Source organism: Hemiscyllium ocellatum, chromosome 45, assembly GCF_020745735.1.
Source record: "Hemiscyllium ocellatum isolate sHemOce1 chromosome 45, sHemOce1.pat.X.cur, whole genome shotgun sequence".
Taxonomy (NCBI): Eukaryota; Metazoa; Chordata; class Chondrichthyes; order Orectolobiformes; family Hemiscylliidae; genus Hemiscyllium; species Hemiscyllium ocellatum.
Window position 1 is genome coordinate 13,086,397 of NC_083445.1, and position 14,679 is coordinate 13,101,075.

General features: G+C 44.1%; 1 protein-coding gene across 3 annotated transcripts in view; it reads left to right on the top strand.

The window, feature by feature from the left end:
• The first annotated feature begins 2,703 nt into the window (after positions 1-2,703).
• Positions 2,704-14,679, top strand: part of LOC132836070 (KN motif and ankyrin repeat domain-containing protein 2-like) — a 162,346-nt gene continuing 150,370 nt past the window's right edge. Inside the window, exon 1 of one of the 3 annotated variants that reach the window (XM_060855322.1) lies at positions 2,704-2,790. The gene's annotated coding sequence lies outside the window, so the exon portion shown is untranslated. Of the gene's footprint in view, positions 2,791-3,146; positions 3,451-14,679 lie in introns of those variants that run through there. The other 2 variants (XM_060855325.1, XM_060855321.1) reach the window with 2 other exon arrangements.

Sequence of the window (14,679 nt, forward strand, 5' to 3'; positions counted from 1 at the left end):
GGGATATGGGCCAAGTGCTAGCAGGTGGGACTTGATCAGGTTAGGATATCTGGTCAGCATGAACGAGTTGAATCGAAGGGTCTGTTTCCATGCTGTACATCTCTATAACTCTACAAATTTGTTTTCAAGTGTTACCTTTGCTCATCTGATTTGTCCAGTCAATATGCAGATTAAAATCACCCATGACAATTGTAGTATCCTTCTTATACACAGCTATTACTTCCTGATTTATACTTTGTCCAAGAGTGAGACAGCTGTTCAGAGGCCTAAAGATGACTCCCAGGCATGAATTCTCTCCCATGCTGTTCCTTATTTCTACCCACAATGGTCATGTAGGTTGTGATGTGGAATCAATGTCACTACCAACCGCCGCATTGATACCTTTATTAGCAAGGCTTTTTTTTCCCCTTTTTGCCTATTCTTTCAGACTGTCAAATATTGCGTTCCCAGCCCTGGTCACCCCAAAACCACATCTCTGTAACAGCTATCAAGTTAGAGTCATTTATTTCTATTTCTGCTGTCTACTCACCTTTGAGGTCTTGTAGCACCCCTGCCTCTCAGCCAGAATCTAAGTTTAAACCCTACTCCATCAACTGCTGGGTGGCTGTTCAACGTGCACTCCAACAGGATGGTTATTAGCCTGCTATTTCCTAAAGGGAGGGTAAAAGAGTTTGTAATAAAATATGATACAGCAGAATTATAAAGTCAAACAGGAACAACGCCTGAGAGTTTTGTTGCATGAGCCAAGTATCGATGAGGCAAAAACATTCCTTCTGCTCAACATCAGCAAAACCAAACCCCATCCTCTTTGGAAACACTGCAGTGGTTTTGCATACTGCTGATCAAACGCTCAACTGGAATATTATTTTCAAACTCTGAGTTCTAAGTGCAGCAACAATTCACCAAATACCTGGGATTTAGTGAGTGTGGGCTATGTTCTTGGAAATGAGGAGTGAATTCGATGAGAATTTAAAATAAAGTTAATTGATGAGGAACAAGTCCAGGAGGTAAAATCAGAACCTGTGGGAGGAGGGGGACAGTTAAATCTAAGAGAAAAACAGTTAGAAGTAACTCTAAACATTTTCTTCACTCTTCTCCACCTGTAACACCACAGGAATGTGAAGGCACTGTATTTGGAGTCCAGATATAGAACCAGCTGGGATCATTAAAAGGCAGACAAATATATATTGGAAGCAAAGAGATTAAGGGGTATGGAGAAAGGACGTTGAATCGGACCGAGAAAATGAAGAGCTACCAAACTTAGACAAGATGTCATACTGTCCCTTTGCTCTCACTAGCAGCTCTACATCTCTCCCTCCATCTTCAGTAAACTCTACTGCTAACTCGTCGTGAATAGCTGAAACTGGCCTTTTTACCCCGCAGCCAATCAGCTTGGAGGGCTGTGGGGATGGGGAGAGAGAAACTTTTAAATTGATTTTAGCTGCTTTGTTTGCACTTGAAGTCCCACCCTGTTCTGATTTCAGCGCCTGGAGTTATTCCTTATCCTTTTGTTGTTTTAAACTCCCATTGGTCCACCACTCAGCTTCCTCATCTGCAGGGAAATTTAATTTCTAAAACCAAGCAGGATATTCCTAGTGAGTGTTTGTGGGAAACCACACGAGTATTTCCAAAGAGGATCATTTTGGTTGTGCTTGTGGTGAACTGAAGGAGGTTTTGACTCATCCATGTTGTAAGACCTTTATATTATTGTTCCTGCAGGAGCACACAATGACGTAGAGTCAAAGTGACGTTCAGCACAGGTAGTGGGACTCATGCTGCTGCAGCTAACTTCAATGAATAAATCTGGATTGGTTAAATGGTCCCAGTCATTGTTGTAAATTAGGCCCTAAAGTATTTAGGGAGGGAAAGTTGCTGTCTCTATCTGGCCTGCTTGTAATTCCAGGCCCACAACAAGATGAGTGACTCTTCACTTGACAGAAAACAATGACCTCTTGGTATTATTGCTAGACCTATTAATCCTGAGGATGCAGGTTCAAATCCCACTACAGCAGATGGTGGAAGTAAGAGTCTAATGATGACCATAATCAATTGGGGAAAACCCCATCTGGTTCACTAATCCTTTTGGGAAGGAAATCTGCCGTCCTTACTTGGATGAAGAGTTACACCGGAAACATGGACTTCTCAACCCCCTGTTGCTGCCTGGCTCGCTGTGTTCTTCCAGCCTCCTGCTCGTCCTTACTTGGTCTGATCGAAATGTGACTCCAGACCCACAGCAATGTGGTTGACTCTCAACTGACTTCTGGGCAATTAGGGATAGGAAATAAATGCGGGGCCCAGCCAGTGATGCTCTCATCCCGTGAATGAATAAATCAACATGTCCTGTAAAATGACCAGTTAGCAATGGGCATCAAGTGCTGGTCCAAGTTCCACGAAAGAGGTAAAAATATAAGCACCGAATAATCATAAAATAATTGGAATCAGTTATTCTGAGGCAGAGAAAGAAATTGCAGAGTTGTGTGGGAGGTAATCCAATTTAATTCCTCTTTCCTCGAACCAGCACAGAACATATACAATGGGCCAAATGGCTTCCTTCTGTGCTGTGCATTAGAATTATTTCTGTCGATTAGTTAGCAGAAACTCCCAGGCTCCTGCACCATCAGACCATGACGTTCAGTGGTTTCAGTTGTTGCTGAGGCTTCGGGCTCACGCTTGTATCAGATGTGGCAATTTAGAGAGCGTCCCTTAATGCAATCGTTCGCAGTTAGTGTTGGAAAGGTTTCTGTTTCTCAGTGGAAGCTTTGGCTGCAAACCCCTAGGAGACAAGTCTATGTAAGTCAGATAATTTTTGTTTGAGTGTCGCTTATTTGAAAATACTTTGATCATTTTAATCCTCAGCTTTGCATTTGTTGTGTGAGGATGTTGCTGTTGGAACTGTGCAGTTGTGAAATTGATCATTCGGCTGAAAGTGATGGGAAAGTCATTTTTGTTTGCAAAGTACAACTTTATATTTTTAAAAAAAGCTTTATAACTATGACCCTCCTGTACTGAATCGGTTTGTTTTCTACAAATCGGTAAGTTTATGCAGCTTTTAGCTGAGCTTTCATGTTGGAGATTTCATTGGACTTGTTTTGCGCTGTTACTTTTCTGAGAATTAGGAGAGGGGCGGGGGTTGAATGAGAGGGAAAGTTAGAGGCGCACCCAAGGATGCAGGAGCTTGACTTATTGAACAGTATTAGGGAGGGGAACTGCCCGGCCCCAAGTAAACCCTGGCAGCATTTTCGGAAGTTATTGGGAGCGGTCTGTCAGTCAGAACAGGCCAATATGAAATGATGGGGAGGAAAGAACAGTCACGATTGAGGAACCCGGAGGACATCCGATTGCAATCTTCCTGAGGAAGAGAGAGAGGAAACGCACACTTCCAGGTCGTTTGAAAAATAGTTTGAAAAGTTGATCGCCATCCCTTGGTATGGTGGCACCTCTGACAGTGAGGTATGTTAGTCGAGCAGTGTCTTCCATTGGGGGTCACTGAACTTTATTTTCATAAACAAAACTTTGTGTGTTGTTTCATTCCTTTCTTCTAATCCCCCAACTTTCCTTTTTTGGAAGAAAATATTCTCTGTAAGCTGGGATTTCTATATTCCAGCTTTTTGCTCTCTGCTCTGTTGACTTGGGTTTGGACAACTGGAAGAGATTTTCCCAATGGTCTTGGGTTTTATTAATGGGTCCAAAGTCTCACCTTCAGGTGTAAATATCACCATCCCCACACACGCGCACATACACACACACACACACTTTTCCCTGCTCACAGTACCTCCTGCTTTTATTCATCATTCTCTTTCTTCCCAATACACTTTCTCCCCTTTTTCTCAACCAATTTCTTTTTCAACTTTCCTCCTTTTGATAATCCTGTCTCCCCATTACCTCGCTTCATTCCTCCGTTATCTCACTCTCTTTTCTACTTTTGCAGCACCAGTTTCACTCAACGCACCCCCCTCATCTTCACATTGCCCCGAAATTGCCATCTTCACCCATCCCTACCACTGCCTTCCCTAGTCGCCCTATTCCCCACTCCTTGTCTCTGTTAACCAGGGGAATTTTCCTTAATATTCCCAGGTCCTTGAGCTCTTGTTGTAATCGTATGATCTTGGCAGTGATCCAACTTTTTGCTTTTGCCAGGAATTCAATAGCATTGAGTGAAGATAGATTTCCACTTTGTAGAGCTGGTATTCAAGGATTAAAGTTATCAGCTATTTTATCTTTGTGTTGAGCTGTACTTATTTTGAGAATGTTCTGTCACCCCTGACAAAGCACAGCTATGCTATTTGTAAGCACCCATCTTAAAGGGCATGTCAGACATGCTTCTGTAAAGAGATTTGTAAAATGTATATGTACTATGTCTGAGTATAAAACACTCGTGACAACATTTTGCTTCAAAATCTTTCAAATTTCCTTCATTCATTGGCAATCACCCTTCAGAAAATGTCATTGTTTAGTAGACGAACATGAGCTAGCGACGTTCCACCAACAGTTGGCCACTTAATCGCTTCTTAGTGGCGGCTGAAATGTCAACCAGGATATTGTGAGAACTCCCAGCTTAGCCTGACATTTAACAACATCCTGAACTGCTGGCAAAGGTAACATGGGACCACATCCAGAAAAAAAGCCCCACCTTTGAACAGCGCACTGCCTTTTCACTGTTACACCGTCATAGCCCATGTGTTGACATAAACATGACCGCTTCAGCCTCTGCCTCTGTGGTGCAGAGATCTGGCGGTTCTGATCTTCTCAGTGTTGGCCCTGTGAACCTCAAATGGAATCCCAGAGGCAGCCAACATACCAAAGATCCCTCCTACCACTCTTCCAACCTCATCTGTTGGGCAGAAGATACAAAAGCTTAAACACACAAACCAACAGATTTGAGAACAGCTTCTTCCCCGCTGTTATTCAACTTCTGAGTGGAGCTTTCAAATTTCATGTTAGTTTCACTCTCTGCACACCTTCTCTGCAGCTGTAATATTGTGTTCCTCACTCTGTTCTATTACACTAAAGCACTTCGCATGGAATGATCTGCCTGTATTGCATGCAAAACAAAACTTTTCACTGCTCCTTGACAATAATAAATCAAATCAGATCAAATATTCGGCCCATCATGTCTGTGCTAACTCTCTGAAAGAACTGTTCAGTTAATGCCATTTCCCTGCTTTCCTCCACTCTCTCCAATTTTATTTTTCTTTTTATATAAATATCCAACCTGTTTTTGAAAGTGCCTTGGAATCTGTTTATGTGACTGTCTAAGGCAGTTTATTCTAAATCATAACAGCTCGCTGCATGACAAAATTGTTCTCCACCCTGTTAATGTTTTGCCAATTATTTGAAAGCTGTTGCCTCTGGTTACTGACCCTCCTGTCAGTGGGAACATTTTCTCCATCCACTCTATTAGAAGTTACATTCAAATTTCCTTTTGTGTTTTTTTTTTGCTTTGTTCTTGCTGGCACTGTTAAAACTTGTTGCCTGTACCTAATTGCCCTTGACAAGGTGGTGGTGAAACGCCTTTCTGAATCAATGCTGTAGGTAAGGAGTTCTCAGATTCCAACCCTGTGATAATACTATAACAGTGCAGTGTTTCCAAGTCAGGATGGTGAGTATCTTTGGGGAATCTCACAGCTGAAGTGATCCCATTGTTCTGCTCCTATTGTCTGTTTAGACGGTACAGGTCACAGATTTGGAAGGTGCTGATGAAGGAACCTTGGAGAATCTCTGTTCTGCATCTTTGCTGCACTTCAACAATTAAGTTTGCCGTTACTTTTATGATGCTGTTTATCAAATTTCTCTTCACAGTGGAAGAACCCAATCTTTATTCCTAATGATCAGGTTGCGAGCTCTTTTTGTAGACCATGGTATTAATGGTTGAAAATGTGTTGCTGGTTAAAGCACGGCAGGTTAGGCAGCATCCAAGGAACAGGAAATTCGACGTTTCGGTCATTCCTGATGAAGGGCTTATGCCCGAAACGTCGAATTTCCTGTTCCTTGGATGTTGCCTAACCTGCTGTGCTTTAACCAGCAACACGTTTTCAGCTGTGATCTCCAGCATCTGCAGACTTCATTTTTTACCCCATGGTATTAATGATTAAAGCATTGAGGGAGGTAGATGGAGTTATGACACTGATCATTTATGATTGAATGGAATAGCAGAATGGACTCAAGGAGCTGAATGTTCTCCTCCTGTTCCAAGTTCTTATCAGACTGAGTGCCTCTTCTCTGCATGCCTCCAATGCTTGTACATCTCCCTGTACACCTCCCTTGTAGCTAAATGACCGGTACTTGTCAAGCGGGCGCAGTTTTAGAATGAAGGCTTTCTGTTTTAGGACAGAGATGAGGAGGCATTTCTCCTGAGGATATGATACTTTGGATTTCTCCATCTCGGAGAGCTACAGAAGCTGAGTCAGTGAAGATTCTTCAAGGCTGACTTTGCAGATTTTTTGATCTACTGGAATACGGGGGGTGTAAGTGGGATCCACGCAGGAACATGAAGTTCGCAATCACATCCACTATGATGATATTGATTAGTAGATCAGTCACAAAAGGTTATGTAGCCTACTCCTGCCCCAGATCCTTGTGTTGTGCCAACTGGGCATAATCCACTAGGTGTGGTCTAACCAGAATGGTTTCAAACGTAAACAGGCCCTCTTTAATATGGACTGCACAGTTCAGATTTTATCATTCACTATCCAGCTCTGTTCAGTCCTCCTATGTAGTACTTGGGCAGGTTGAACATCCAATCCTTCCCAGGTCACCTTCCCTTTGATTTAATCCCATTCTTGTGCTGTCTCAGGTATTTCACCCATTGTTGTTGATCCCTTTGCTGTCTTGTGCAGAACCTTTTGTTATCTCTGATCTTGTCTGCTTCCGTTTTGGAATCGTCAGGAATCTAACCAAACTGATAGCAGGGCTGCTGCACAAAAACTGGAGTCAGGACCTAGGACTAAGTCAGCCTTTCCCTTTCCCAGTTAAACCAAGTTATTGATGTAAAACAGAGACAGAGTGATTCCATTCTGAATGCTGATATGTGCCATCCCCTCCTCCTGTTTCTCCAACAGGTTCCTGATGCTTTCTGCAATTTTAACCAATGGCTCACTCATTCACAAGTTTCTCTTTCCTGTCCCAGCATTTCTTACTATTGTTAATGACTGTGTGCTGTCAAATTTGTCAAATTCATTTTTGAATCAATATGTGGAAGAATTTTCCATTCTGGTTCCAGGCACCCTAATGTCACAGACTATCAGTTGTGACAGTCTGTTTGAAAGATTGAGGATGGGTCAGCAGGTCTCGATGTATTAATACGAATGATTCCGGGATGGATTTATTTTAAAGGAATTTGGAACATATTCAAACTGGGAAGTGAGAGCACAGGAAAGAGCAAAGATACATTTGTGTGCAGGCAAATGACTGATGAAGATGATCTGGCATGAGGGATTCCACCTGTCTTCTGCTTTACTCTAGCTGCGATTTGTCATTGTACGTTATTGGTTCAGTTATGGTTGAGAACAGAAGTGACCGTTATTGTATAAAGTTTATTCAGTCGTCCTTCGATGTAATCCACTGCATATCCCTTTGTAACTATTTGAACTCCCCGCTGCCTTTCTGAATTGGAAGTATCCAGGATTGGACTGGATTGAGTGAATTGTGCAATGGTGATTTTATCTGCTTTGAGTGTGGCATTCCAATTTACTGAATCCCTAGAGTGGCGGTTACCTGTGGGAAAAGGAAGTCTGAAGACTTTTTTTTGTGACATTCCAACATGCCTCACAGCCAGTGAACTGCCTGTTAAAGTGCAGTCATTATGGAACTGAAGCAGCCAATAGGACAAAGCAAACAACTGAAAGATGGCACTGTGGCTGCCATACCTCCTACCAATGTGTTGGCACTGGGCTAGAGGTGAGATAGTTCACTGTTACCATTCATCCTGTGTCTATTACTGTGCCTAGGGTCGATCTAGTCATCATCAGTGGAGTATAGTCACAATTAGAATGGTGCTGGAAAAACGCAGCAGGTCAGGCAGCATCTGAGGAGCAGGAAAATCGATGTTTCGGGCAACAGCTCTTCACCAGGAAGGCCCTTTATCATTCCTGATGAAGGGCTTTTGCCCAAAACATTGATTTTAACTGCTCCTCGGTAGCTGGCTGACCTACTGTGTTTTTGCATAATCACTCTAATCTCCAGCATCTGCAGTTCCCACTTCCATCAGTGGAGTATAGACCAGTGATGCTTTAAACAGAAGGGGCATTCAGCTCAGAGGTGATAGAAGCCCTATTGTGGGGGGAGCAGGCCATTCAGCCCACACTGACCCTCCAAAGAGCATCCCACCCCTCCTACGCTATCCCCATAACCCTGCGTTTCCCCCGGGACTCATCCACCTAGCCATATCCCTGGACACATGGGGCAATTTAGCATGAACAATCCACCTAACCTGCACACCTTTGCACTGTGAGAAGAAACTGGAGCACCGAGAGGAAATCCACAGAAACACTGAGAGAATGTGCAAACTCCACACAGACAGTCACCTGACGCTGGAATCGAACCCAGGTCCCTGGAGCTGTGAGGCAGCCGTGCTAAAGCCTGAGCAACCGTGCTGCTCCTAGTTAGTTTATTTCAATAAAATGTTAAGTACAAGTTAAATTACTCATCATAATTTCTAAGGACTCTCGGGGCTTATACTGAATACATCTGCTCCGTGTGAAAGTGAATATAGATATCAGCTGCCTCCACCCAAAAAAGCTGTGTGACATCACCAGCTTGTTGCAAGTTCAACATTAACTCTTTGTCAGAACCATTAAGTTATACAGCAGGTACTTCCAACAATGCTGCCCTCCCTCAGTACTGCACTGGTCATTGCCAGTCAAGATTGCTTTTTCAGATCTCGAGAGTGGGATGGACCCAGAGGTGATGGGACCACTCACTGAGTTGCAGCTGATTGCGGTGAAGTGCAGTTATCAATTCAGCTTGGCGCTGCAGGTTGTGAAAGCACAGAAGTTTAATGTGTTTCACAACATGACATTTCTGTCTCAGGTCATTACACGTCACATTTTAAACAGACCATAATATTCAGGATGATGACCATGTGCTGAGGTCTTCTTGTGCCTTTGTTTGGGGGAAAAGCACAATTCAGTCCAGCTACTAACCCCTACAGTGTGGAAACAGGCCATTCGGCCTATCAAGTCCACACCAACTCTCCAAAGAGCATCCTGCCCAAACACAACCCCCTACCTTTTAACCCTGCATTACCCATGGCAAATCCACCTAGCCTGCACATCCCTGGACACAATGGGCAATTTAACATGGCCAGTCCACCCCAACCTGCACATCTTTGGACTGTAGGAGGAAACTGGAACACCTGGAGGAAATCCCCTCACTCCCTCAGTGATTAGCACTGCTGCCTCACTGCACCAGGGACCCGGGTTCAATTCCACTCTCAGGCGACTGTCTGTGTGGTATTTCCATATGTCTGTGTGTTTCCTCCTACAGCCCAAGCATGTGCAATTTAGGTGGCATTGGCCATGGGAAATGTAGGATTACAAGGATAGGTCATGCTAAATTTCCCATAGTGTCCAGGGTTATGCAATCTAGGTAGGTCTGGGGGATGCAGTTCAGAGGGTCAGTATGCAATGGCCTGCTCCCATACTGTAGATAGGGACTCTCTAGCCCCACAGCTGCTGCCAGACCTGCTGAGTTTCTCCAGTAATTTGAATCATTGAATTTCTGTTTCTCTTTCTGATTTCCAAGCATCTGCAGTTCTATGGTTTCATTGGTCAAAGCTAGCTTCACACAGACTCAGCAGGCATTGTTAAAATGTGGCTAAACCCAGTGGACTATTGATTAATCTATTGTAGTTTACCAGAGGGGATTATTCTAAGGTTGTACAAAGCTGTAAGAGTGGGAAATTCACTGATTTCAATTAGACATATCTCATATTGGAGTCTATTGACCAATTGAACACCTGGATCGAGCATTGGCCAGTCCAACATACTGAAGCCCATCAGCCACAGCATTCGTTAGCTATGTTGGGCGGTGCCTGCACTGTTGTTTAGGAAGTCCAACTCACGCATCAAAAATTCACTAACATTTCTGTTTTAGTCACTCACTCAGTATTCAGTACACACCCTCATGCTAAATCATAGCATTCCTATAGTGTGGAAGCTGGCCATTTGGTCCATCAAGTCCACATTGATACTCCAAATAGCATCCCGCTCAGATCCACCTAGCCTGCTTAACCCTGGACACTGTGAGCAATTTAGCATGGCCAGTCCACCAAACCTGCACATTGTTGGACTGTGGGAGGAAACCAGAGCACCCAGAGGAAACACACACGCACACATACACACACAATGTGTAAACTCCACACAGACAATCACCCAAGGCTGGAATCGAACCTGGGTCCCTGGTGTTGAGGCAACAGTGCTAACCACTGAGCCACCGTGCACCCCTCCCCTGCCCATAAAGACAATTTCCATCATCAATCAACCCTAAATTTTATATTTACCATCTTATGTAATAAAAGCAAAATACTGCAGACCCTGGAGATCTGGGATTAAAAACAGAAAACGCCAGAGAAACTCACCAGGTCTGGCAGAAAGACAGAGGTTGTGTTTTGAGTCCAATATGATTCATCCTCAGAACTGTTTATATTTTATAATCTTATGTCTGCCTTCAATGGTATGGAACCACAAGAATCAAGATGAAAGCAGTGCTGGAAAAGCACAGCAGGTCAGGCAGCATCTGAGGAGCAGGAAAATCAACGTTTCGGCAGGAGCCATTCATCAGGAGCCACAAGAGCCTTGTACCTCTGTCCACTCCTGTAGAAAGGACCAGAGTGTTAACACCATCCTACACTCCAACTAAAGTTAACAGTTGAATTAATTCACAAGGAATGTGATTACAGAGAAGTTAAAAAATGCAGTAAATAATCAAAACTCATATAACTGACTGGCTTAAAGTACTCCAAATCAAAATTGTAGAGTTCAGCATCTTGGCAGTTCCATCAGAAAATGGAATCAGAAATGAACAAAACATGGTGTGTATTTGGCTGCTTTGGGAACTGTGAAAAGGCAGGCATTGCAGTGAGGCCAAAGTAGGGGAAAGTCTGCAACACCAACATCAGCCCAAGGGCTGGCTTCGCCACACCAGATTACAGAGACAGATCACGAGTCAGATCATCGTGTCAGCGATGACCACTGCTGTTTCAGTCAATAGACTCTAAAGAGGAGAATGAGCATTAGTTTTAGTTTGATCTTTTCAGACAGCTTCCATGTTCTGAATTCTACTGAAACCGGTTGGTGTGTATGAATCCAGAAACCATTAATGTCACACATGCACAAAGATTACCTGATGCAGTTAGATTGTGAATACTCAGAACAATTTCTCTTCAGAGATCAGCAAAGGCCCCAGATTACCTACAGTTAATAATAATTTTATACAAGTATAAACATTTCATAAATATACAAATATAGGGATGGCATGCTTGGAAATCAGAAAGAAAAGAAATTATTGGAGAAACTCAGCAGGTCTGGCAGCATCTGTGGGGAGAAAGCAGAGTTAACATTTTGGACTATAGAATCCCTACACTATGGGAGCAGGCCATTCCACACTGACCCTCTGAAGACCATCCAACCCAGACCCACCCCCTATCCCTGTAACCCTGCATTTCCCATGGCTAACCCACTTAGCCTGCATATCCTTGGGGCAATGTAGCATAGCCAATCCACCCTAACCTGCACATCTCTAGACTGTGGGAGGAAACCCACGCAGACATGGGGAAAACATGAAAACTCCACACAAACAGTCGCCCGAGGGTAGAATCAAACCCAAGTCCCTCGGGCTGTGAGGCAGCAGTGCTAACCACTGAGCCACCATGCCAGCTAAGGGTCCAGTGACCCTTCTTCAGAACTGGTTTCTGACTTCCAACATGTGCAGTTTTAAAAAAATTTTGGTTTTTTTTTGGAGCATCCTTCCCTCTGTTTAAAACTGCAGAGTACAATAGGTCAGAAATTTGAAATGTGGGATGAGGTGATCAGAATCTAGAACACCGGAGTCAGCCTCAGGTTAGGGGCTCGATGGGTTAGGCCTGAGACTCAGACAGAATTCTTCTCTCAACTGGCTTTAGAGCTTTGGAATTCTAAATCCCAGAGCATTTGTAATGGTTCATCATGAAATACGTATAAGCCAGGGATGCAGAAGTCTGGTCTCAGTTGAAGCCCAAGATCAGCTACATTGAATGGCAGCAAGGGTTAATGGGCCAAATGGCCTATTCTTGCTCCTGTTCCTTATGTTCTTATGAATTCCTGCAAATATAATCATCAAATTTGAGTCAGAGTTACAGTGAGTGACAGACTGTAGGTTATCTTAACGAGACCCTTTTGCAAATGAACGACTGACATGGATTTGCATAAAACAGCGAAATAAAACCTCCCCCAACCTTTTCTTTAATAAGACTGAAAATTGTTGAGAAATGCTGCTTGGGATTCCTGAACAGCAATCTCAGGGCTTTAATGTTTCACAGTGATTTCCGCTGGGCTCTCTCTACCAGTCTCCAGTTAAAACTGTCTGTGCTCCCAGAGTAAAGCCTGGAGCTGAGAGAGCTGCTGTTATTTTGGGCTCCGCAGATGTTTGTCATTATTCTAATTATTACCCTCCACCCCCAACATCCCCCCCCCCCCAACCCCTCCTCCTTTCTTGATTTTGCTTTTCATCTGGAGCTGATTTTGATTACTTTCCCCGTGTTGCTGAGGAAAGACAGAGATGGAATGGTGCCAGGGGTCTGGAAGCAAGCGGGAGAGAGAGATAGAGTAGGGGGTGTGGGGGAGAGAGCAAGAGGAAAAGGTTAAATACAACTGGGACAGAACAAGATAAGGAAGCTAGCGAGAAACTGGACAAACTAAGGCCTGGCAGATGTCCTGTTGCTCGTCAACATTACTGTACTTTTTTCCTGTCAGATGGATCTCAACCACCCTTGGCTGTTCTCCACTGTAGCACAGTCACTGTTAGACCTCTCGGGTTACGGGGTGTGGCCTGGTAACAGGACTCTGATGTCAACAGAGCACCAACTTAGGGCCATTCTGTCTTCAGAGACAGGGTGAGGCAGGCCAGAGCTGTTCCCCATCAGTTTCTCACAGCCCACTGCATCTTCGATCTGTCTGGGGTGAACCCCTCGGATGAGAAGGCAGTGTCAGCCCTATTGTACCTGACTGCAGGCCACTCCATCTCGCACAGCAAGAGAGAAAAGAAAAACAGGCAGGAAAGAAGGGAGAACGCCTTCTGTGGTAACAAGCCACGTATCTGGCATTTTGGTTCACATTACACAAGAGGCAACTAACCAGATTTATTTATTGTAGGTTTGGTTTGTTACATTCTGGTTCCAGTTGGCATTAAGCCCAACACCAGCTCATGGGAAACGTATTTGTGGCTTGGCTTAAATGGCAGAAAAATAGATGGACTCGATCTGGCAGCTTAACTTCGGGCAGCTCTGTGCCTCACCTCCTCGTGTAGTCTTCTCCTCCTGGGCCCATCCTCTGCATCCTCCATTGGTTGCTCTAGGCCTTTGCCTGAAAGGGATGCTGTGGGCCTATGGCGGGGGTTAACAGCTTGAGGCTCCCCAAGACTCACGTTACAGAGGGCCCCTGGCAGCTCTCAATCCAGATTAAAGCCCATAGGGGAAGGAGCAGAGTGGTTGGCAGAGTATCAAGACAAAATGAAATTTGGTCCTCCTCAAGAAAGGCCCAGAGAATGGACTAACTGTAGAATAGGAGTTCCCTGATGGGACCAGGTTAACGATGCTCGTGTGGCCTGTAATAGATAAAGTGGAAAATATGTTTCCAAGGGTGTTGTGATACAGCCTGTTGAGAGGCTTGCGCTATTTATAATTTATCGCAGCTTGGGTTAGACTCTGATCTGTCACTTTTAATGACGGGTGTGGTTCTGGCATCACTCAGCACCTCTGGAGATGTCCGTGGGCCCTGCCTATGACCGTTAGGAGTTGGGGGTCACATTGACATATCTAATTCATTCAAAGCACGTTGACCTATGAGAGAAAATGCCGACCCTGCTTTTCCGACAAGTGACTACCGATTGTCCAGATCCATTCGCAAGCAAATGCTTACACACCATGAGAGGCTTTTGTCGAAAATTTCAGGATTCCAGCTGCAGAATTTGTCATTTAATCCACCTTTGAATTCAGAAATGTCTCTCTCTCTCTCTCTCTGTCTCTGGGGCAGCCCTCTGATACTTCCAGGTACACTGGATTTGAACTTCTTAGTGTCAGCTACACAAAAGAAAATATTGCACCATGTGTTTTAACTTATTAAATTACCTCCATAAAGCATTTGGATACTGGTTTGGACCGGTAAAGTTACTCTGTGCACGTTTTAACTTGACTGACACTTGCAGTCTAGAGGTTTACTCGATTAGAATTGGAAAATGAATTGGAGCCGGGGATGAATATTCTCATGTGGTGGGGAGGGAGCGGGGGGTAGCTTCTTGAATGTGAACTGAACGTAAATTCACTTCAACCCGAGTTCTTTTTCTAACTTGTATGGTAGAACTGGCTTGAGGGCAGAATGGCTTGTTCCACCCTGCCCTGCTCTGTGATGTTATAGTAATGACATGATGTTTCCTTTTTTTGACTTGCGCGTCATCTAGTGTGGTTTGCAGTGATCCATCACTGTGTAA